The sequence below is a fragment of the Miscanthus floridulus genome, chromosome 19 (genome assembly GCF_019320115.1).
Source record: "Miscanthus floridulus cultivar M001 chromosome 19, ASM1932011v1, whole genome shotgun sequence".
In the NCBI taxonomy this organism is placed as follows: domain Eukaryota; kingdom Viridiplantae; phylum Streptophyta; class Magnoliopsida; order Poales; family Poaceae; genus Miscanthus; species Miscanthus floridulus.
This window is the reverse complement of record NC_089598.1, coordinates 12,894,764-12,903,235: the sequence shown is the minus strand read 5'-3', so window position 1 is coordinate 12,903,235 and position 8,472 is coordinate 12,894,764. Positions and strand designations below refer to the sequence as shown.

The 8,472-nt window shown below is 45.8% G+C and overlaps 1 pseudogene; it reads left to right on the top strand.

Moving 5' to 3' along the window:
* Positions 1 to 2,144: 2,144 nt before the first annotated feature.
* Positions 2,145 to 2,835, top strand: LOC136529928 (early nodulin-93-like; annotated as a pseudogene).
* Positions 2,836 to 8,472: the final 5,637 nt, after the last annotated feature.

Below are 8,472 nucleotides of genomic sequence, written 5' to 3'. Positions count from 1 at the left end.
TTGGTGGAGGAGCATCTCCCGTGTATCTAGCTAAGTATTTCCTTCCTTTAGTTTTAGTATTAGTAAGTTTGCTTTATATTAGCTAAAGAAATAAAAAGATGCATAACAAAATAAAAAATTATCTTAGCCAGTTATATATATTATAAGGTGTGATCTTAAAACTTGAAAATAAAATAAAAGGTGTGTTAGTTTTCTTTCTAGTTTGATTTTCTTAAAAAAAAGAGAAGAGCTAAATAAATAGAAGGACTCTTTGCTAGTGCCTACTCAAACAATGATGCATCAGATCAGGCAATGAAAAAAAATCAATGTAAACCTTCTAAGCTGCTGGATTCAGAGGCTTCGTAGGTTTGTGCAGCAAAATGCAAATCAATAAACAGTTTAATGCAGCCAAAAAAAAAGATTTGAGATTGTAATCCCGCTAGCTCAAACTGCAAAACGGTGAAATTACATCTTTTCTATTGTTTGTATCATGTAGGATAAGCATTGTCGTCGGTGTGTACCTGAGACTGAGAGATGGCAAGTTGTCTGAGCCGCAAACCAGCTCCAGGTGTAGCAGGTCAGGACGGTGCAGGGCAGGGGCATCCGCGGTGAAGGGGCAGGGAGGCCGTCGGAGGGCTTCACCGGCGTCGTGGACGAGCTCCGGTGAGGGCGGTAAATCGACTGCTGCGACCTTTGACCACTGGCTCGGGGAAACGCGAGCAGGTAGCGACTCGGGGAACCACTGGGGGGCGGAAGCGCGGGCCGGCGCGGGAAGCTCGAGCGGCCGGCGACGACGGTGAGGCGACGGCGCAGCGAGGCTCCAACGACTCAGCGACCGAATGCGCGCGCCTGGCCGCGCCGCTCGATTTGCCGGATCCGAGCTCTGGTGCTACGGGGAACGGGCTTCTGGTCGGCTCGCGCGACGCGGCACCGGATCCGACACACCGGCTGCTGCTGTGCTAAGGCGCAGCGAGACGACGCCGAAGCGCGACACGGCAGCGAGACGACGAGCGTGACGAGGGCCTCACGGGGCAATTAATTAAGCGGTGACGACGCGGACGTAGCCGAGGGAATCCACCACGCCGTGTCCGCCCTGCACAGATCCAGAGCCCAAGGGCGGCTGCCCGTCACCGACACCCACATACGCAAGGCCGTCGGGATGGGGATGGGCGCAGTGGCCGCCGTCGGGAGGGGATGGGGAAGTGCGCCGCCACCATGGTCGCGGGGAGCAGGGCCAGCGGCGCGGCGGCTTTGGTGTCGTATCCGGGGATGCATGGGAGCGAGCGGCTTTGGTGTCGCACCTGTGGCGGGCGCGAGCGGCGGCGGCTCGTCCTGCTGCGGGCGGGCACGGGCACAGGGTGGGCGCGATGGGGGCGTGGCGGCGGCGCGACCAGAATCACGGGTGCGGGTTTTGTTTCCTTGGAGCGACGTTTCTTTCCTTGGAAGGGAGACGGGCGTAGGGGCGCGGAGAAAGATCGCACGGGCGGCAGGCAGGACGATAGACGAATGTCGCACCAAAAAAATATCCACGCTTTGTTCTTTTTAGTTATATGAGATTTATACACCAGCGACCCTATCCTCTCTGTGTACACCGGCACTTCACACTTGCATGCAGAGCGCATGCAGTGACAACACAACTCGTTTGGCTGTTGTTGGCAGAATCCACAAGCTTTACCTTCCTTTTTTCCAATCAAAACCACGTACGTCCCAATGGTTAGGTTTCGTTTCGGCAACCGACACAGAAGGCAGCAGCATCTCGTGAGGCGATGCAAACAAACAGCCTGCATGCGGAGCAGAGCACACCGGCGAGTGCTACTGATAGGAAAGTGTGCAGCGGACGTGGCCGAGGACGTGAACCGCGCGCGCGCACCCTGCCCTGCCCGTCCTGGTGGGCTACCACCGTTTCTGCTCACGCCCCCCGCGCGAGCCCAGCGCCTTCTCAGACCATGATCCGGCCATCCGGACATGCGTTTCGTCTGGGCCCCAAAACCACGTCCGCCGCGCCGACGACGCGCCCACCGGCTCCCGTGCCCGCCGATAGTTTACCGGACCTGTGCCTCCTCCTATAAATGGACAGCCCCCTCCAGCGTCTCCTGCATCCCATCTTCATCGGCACTAGCTTTTATACTCATCAGTCATCACAACTGAGAGCTACTATAGCTAGCTCTGCGCTCAGGATCACCATGCCGAACATCGTGACCTCCGCGTCCGTCGACCAGAACCTTGCCCTCGCCAAGCAATGCTCGCGAGGTATACATTCAAGCATACGCATCTACACTGTGGATACAAAGACTGAATACTTTGGTGATGCTTTTGCTTTATTAGCCGATGATCGGTTTCTTTGTGCACTGATCCTTGAGTACATCATGTCTCCATGCAGAGGCCGCCCTCGCAGGGTTCAAGGCAGCAGCTATCGGGACCATCGCCTCTGCAATTCCCACCGTGAGTGTTCATCTATGATCTCTCTCAGCATGTAAATTTAATCGTGATAGCATAATAAAACCTGTATGTGATTTTGATATCCTCTCTGTTGTTCAGCTGGCTAGCGTCAGGCTGCTGCCATGGGCCAAGGCCAACATCAACCCCGCTGGCCAGGCCCTCATCATCTCCACAGGTACATCTCACTCATCTATGACCTAGATGCCTTCACATGTCAGTGAAATAAACATGTTCTATACATAACCGATGCCTGTTTTGCTCCACGAAAACTGGATCCTGCAGTTGCTGGCATGGCCTACTTCATCGCGGCGGACAAGAAGATCCTCGCGCTGGCGAGGCAGCACTCCTACGAGAACGCACCTGAACACCTCCTTCCAGGGCACCGGCCGTCCGCACCCAGGGTTCTTCAGGCCGTGAGCGAGGAAGCTACCCCTGGAAGCACTAGTTCTCAGCCGTCGATGCAGCATGTCCAACAATAACCTACTACTACTAGCCTATATACTATACTACTAGCTACTGTAGTAGACATCAGCGATCGATGTGCTTGGAGAAACTGTAATAGCTTATTAGTACTCCAGTTTACGTACTGTATGTACCTTCCATCATATATTAATACATATACCCTCCTATTTAATAATTATACAACTTTGTGCGCTACATGACCGTGAAAAACGTGATGGCAAAAAGCCTTTCCTCTTCAGATCAGTGGTCGACGTAGTACAATTTATTGTACTGTCTATCCATGCATGTCCGTTCTACTTCTACAAAATGTCACTCCATCCGATCAAGTTTGCACAACCAACACTTCATCAAAATTATCAACTCAAGGTCAAACCCCTCACTCACCTCATCAGGCAATGAAGACAAATAAAATAATTAAAAGGACCATTAAACAAACACAAAAAATTGCCTCATGGCAACTATTACTTGTCGTTATGTTACGACAAAGGGCCACAGATGAACCCTACCCGAAAACAAGCGACAAAAATATTCCCTACTTCCGTACACCTCCTAATCCCCACAACCGCGAGCGTGGAAACGTATGTAGCCTCACTCCAAACATTCTTTTGTAACGTTTTCTCTCTATAATATAATATATTTCTAGAAACTTTCATAGGGACTTTTCTTTAATGACCTAGGGGCAAACCCATCACTCACTTCATCAGGCAACGAAAACAACAAAAATAATTTAAAAAAACATGTAATAGATACAAAAAGTGACTCATCAAACTATTGCTTATAGTTATGTTACGACGAAGGGCCACACATGCACCCGCGCCGACAACAAGAGACAAACACATCACTACCTCCCTACACACCGTAGTTTACCCCCACAAGTGCGGAAACGTATGTAGCCTTGCTCTAAACATTAGTTTTTGAGTTTCTTCTCCATAACATAATCCATTTCTAGAAACTTTAATAGGAACTTTTCTTTAACAATGCAGGAACCCTTCACTCACCCCAACAAGCAACAAAGTCAAAGAAAATAACTAAAAATAACATGAAACAGATACAAGAATTGCATCGTGGACTGACTATTGCTTACAGTTATGTTACGACAAATGACACATATGCACCAGCTCCGACAACAAACGACAAATAAACCTTCCCTACTTCCCTACACCCCGCACATGTGGAAACGTATGGAGCCTTGCTCCAAACATTACTCTTTTTTTGTAACATTTCTCTCTGTAACATAATCCATTTCTAGAAACTTTCATACAAACTTTTTTTAACAATGCACGCGTCATTTGATCCTCGTGGACCAATTATTGCTTACAAAAGGTTCCTCATGGACCAACTATTGCTTACAGTTATGTTATGACAAAGGACTACACATGCACCCACTCCGACAACAAGCAACAAATACCTTTCGTACATCCCTACACCCCATAAACCACCCCACATGTGCGGAAACGTACGTTGCCTCGCTACAAACATTACTCTTTTTAGGTAACATTTGTCTCGGTAACAAATCCATTTCTAGAAAATTCCATAGAAACTTTTCTTTAGCAATGTAGGGTCAAACCCTTCGCACACCCCATCAGAGAAAATAACTAAAAGGAACCTAATATAGACACAAAAAAGGTGCCTTATTGACCGATTATTTATTGCTTATAGTTATGTTACGTCAGAGGACCACACATACACCTACGCTGACAACAAGAGACAAATATCTTCCCTACTTCCCTACACACCGTAACCAGCCACCTGCATGTGAGGAAACGTATGTATCCTCGCTCCAGACATTACTCTTTTTTGGTAACATTTCTCTACATACCATAAACCATTTTTCTCTTTCACTAATTTTTCCAGGTAGTGTTTCTCAGAAACTTTTCATGGAACATTTTAATGAAAACATATCCAATAATGAGTTTTCCAGACAACTTTTCTATTAAACTCATTGATGTGTACCTGTACCACAGGTACCCTCATCAACATGGCATGGCCACTAAAGATCGCTAAGCACCTACCTGACTTCGATCAATTAGCCATAGGCTCGGAGGCTACACCCATTAGGTTCGCTCTCGGTAGACTCGACCATAGTGAGGTTAGGGGACCCACATTTGACATCTAGGAAGGCCCTCCAACCCGTGTGGACTGAGATCTCCCTCTCTAGGATGCACGCCGCGTCAAGCAACCACAAGAGCCAGGTTCCAAAGTCAGCTAGGGCGGGTTTTGCAATGCTGTCAAAATGCATAGTATATATACTTCTCCATTGTGGTCCTCTCATTGAAGCGATTGAAGAACACAGAACATCTAATTTGGAGTCTAGATAAGAAAATTATGACTTGGAAAGATTCACCCAGCAAAAACCGGCTAGGACGGTTTCGAAACCAGTTAGGCCAGTTTTCGTGGACAAATCAAAGTTTGAAGTTGCACTTTAACATGGTTTGTAATAGGTTTCGGCCTCCCATGGGATAAGACCACCCCTACTTGTAAATACAAGGGAATCCATGCCGAATGATCGAGGTATCCAATCGAACCAAACACAAACCAATATACTCTTTACCTCTTTTGCCCTAATTTTTTTTCCAACCCCATGTTGTTGCTCTTCTCTTGATCCAACGACCAAGACTTGCTGGTCAACCTAGGGCAACCCACCCAACGTCCTCGCTTTGACTACCTCCTGGGAGAAAGCTTCGACGATTCCTTTGCTAGTTTGCGCAAAAAGTAGTTGTTCTTCAACACATAAGCACGACAATCATCCTTTGCCAGTTTGCTTGTAAATTTAGTCGTCGCTCTTCATCACAAAAGCATAATAGTCACCCTCCCGGACAAAATCTAGGAAGCTTGGCTAGGTCATGTTGCAAAGTACCTAGTGTTCTAGCCCGTTGTGGGACCAATCTTTGCATCAACAAACCTTAACTGAGTCAAACCTAGAATTTTAAGAACGTGTACTCAAGTTTTCAAAAAACGACTGCTTCACCGCCGTTTTTTGACATGTATAATTGATTATACTGTTGATTAGCAAAAGAAAATAGGTATTGAATGAATACTCCTAGCCCCAACCGACCTTAATATATGTTTCCTGCAATATTAGATTCTAGGGTAAGGTCTTGGAAGAATTAATTTATTGTTTTAACATCACAGAGCATAAAACCTTCTACATATTTTAAAGGTTCATGTATCATTTAGGTATGCAGCCTGTTCGCTTGTTGGTTTCAGCCAGGACTTATCAGTCATTGTACAATATTTTTCCCTCACAACAAACCAGCATCAGCCGGGCTTATCAGCCCAGAAACCAACCAGCGAACAGGCTGATGGACTTATGTGTGGAAACTTTATCATCAATGAGTATGAAGTCAGTAAATATCTGTAGATTCCTTTGATTAGTTTGTAATACTTGTTACAGTGCAATATTCACTACGACTTGGTTAATAGAGCACTACCAGTAGGTATATTTTTAATGTGTTAAGCCTACTTTTTTCCTCGACTCTGAATTATTTTTGCTTTTAGAAAAATGCTATGAATGCTCAACCTGAACTATGTGTATTTTCTATTTGAGCTGAGAAATCTGATTATTATTTTTGCTTTTTAAATAATTTAGTTTTAGCCTAGTAGAATCTATTTCAGTATAAGTTCTGATTGTGTTTAGTATTTCAGTCATTTTGTTTTAAGTATCTTGGCATTTTTTCCTCTAATGTTCGGTGCAGCAGCATTTTTGATAGTAGACATTGCCCAGTTGCATGTTATTTTCATCGATTTGTATAAGGAGAAGGGGCTCCAGCTCACTTTTTTTTTTGCATTAAAGCAGTTTTAGGAGCACGCAAATCTTGTGGTATGTAGACATCCTTTTATGATCTAGAGAAGAAATTTCAGCTTATCTAATACATGTTTTTGTCTTTTTAGTAACTAGATGAGTGCCCGTGTGTTGCAACGGGTGCAACATAAATTGAATAGGATATTTATTAGCCAAGTCAAAATCAAGAATATATCAATTTAATTTTTCACGTGTATTATACCATGATAATGTCTAGAAACACATTCATTATCGTAATGAATCTGAAATAAAAGCTAGGCATGGAGTACCAGCTGTCTCAAAGGCTGAAAATTTATTGCTAGGCATCGAATTGAATTTATCCATGCCCTGCCTTGCCAAAACATATATACTCGGACTTACAATATCCTAGCCCGCACGAGGCATGGCAATAATTTATTTTTTGGGAAAAAATATTTGTTATCAACATGCAACACGAAAGACGGCGGACGAGATTTGGATCACAACCATGATCATTGCATGGTGATATTTCAATAAATTCCTTTCTCTTCCCACAATTCTCTTTCCGTTTTATTCTATTTTATTTACTTGCCTTCCAGTGTCTCTATGCAGTGATTATTTGTCCGCCGGTGATTCTGTAAGTTTTATTCCATTTTATTTGCATGCCTTCCAGTGTCTCCATGCGGTGATTATTTGCCTACTGGATATGGATCGCATGAGATGCGGTGATTATTTGCTTGCCGGATATGAATCGCATGAGTGTTTTGGTCCTGCCGGGTAGATGTTGACAATCCGTATGTTTTAGTTGTAGAAGAGATAGAGATTATTCCATTTTATTTACTTGCCTTCCAGTGTCTCCATGCGGTGATTATTTGCCTGCCGGTGATTCCATGAGTTTTATTCCATTTTATTTACTTGTCTTCCAGTGTCTCCATGCGGTGATTATTTGCCTGCCAGATATGGATCGCATGAGATGCGGTGATTATTTACCAGTCGGCTATGGATCGTATGAGTGTTTTGGTCCTGCCGGATAGATGTTGACAATCCGTATATTTTAGTTGTAGAGATAGAGATTTGTACCAAAATTAGATGCAGATCTATGCAGAAAAACAAATTTGAGATGAAGGTGTGTGGGGGGTATGACCCCGGATACCCACGGCAGGCCACATGGGCTACGCCTCCAGGGGCGGTCCAGCCCACGAGAAGGAGCCTTGCGGGGCACGATTCTGCTCGGCGCCTCCCGCAAGGCATGGGGAGGATATCCGGAAGATGTTACGTGATCTGATAGGATATGTACGATCCCGTGTTTCTTGTAATCTGTTATTACTTTCCGGTTATCTCTCAGATCTAACCGACTTGTAACCTTGCCCCCCGGACTATATAAGGCGGTCAGGGACCCCCTACAAAATCACGGCAAATCATATGATAGCTAATATAAACCAACAGACCACAGGAGTAAGGTGTTACGTCATACTGACGACCTGAACCTGTATAACTTGTGTGTCTCTGTTGCCTTCTTGTTCTTGATTACACGCTCCTCTGCCGATCAATCTACCATCGCGGGATACCCTTCGGTGGACTGCCGATGATATTCTGTCGACAGTTGGCCGCCAGGTAGGGGTGTGCATGCTGTTTCCTTGTCGAACAAGATGGCTTTTTCCACAGGCTCTTCGTTCCTCCCACAGCCTGGCCAGATCTTCACGGTCGGATCCATCACATGGGTCATCAACGCCGACGGAGTTGGAGAGCTTCTCGAGCCGGTGCAGATCCATTCTGCGCCGACCACCCTCGCACCTACGACCACAGATCCAATCTCAGAGCCACTTTTGGGG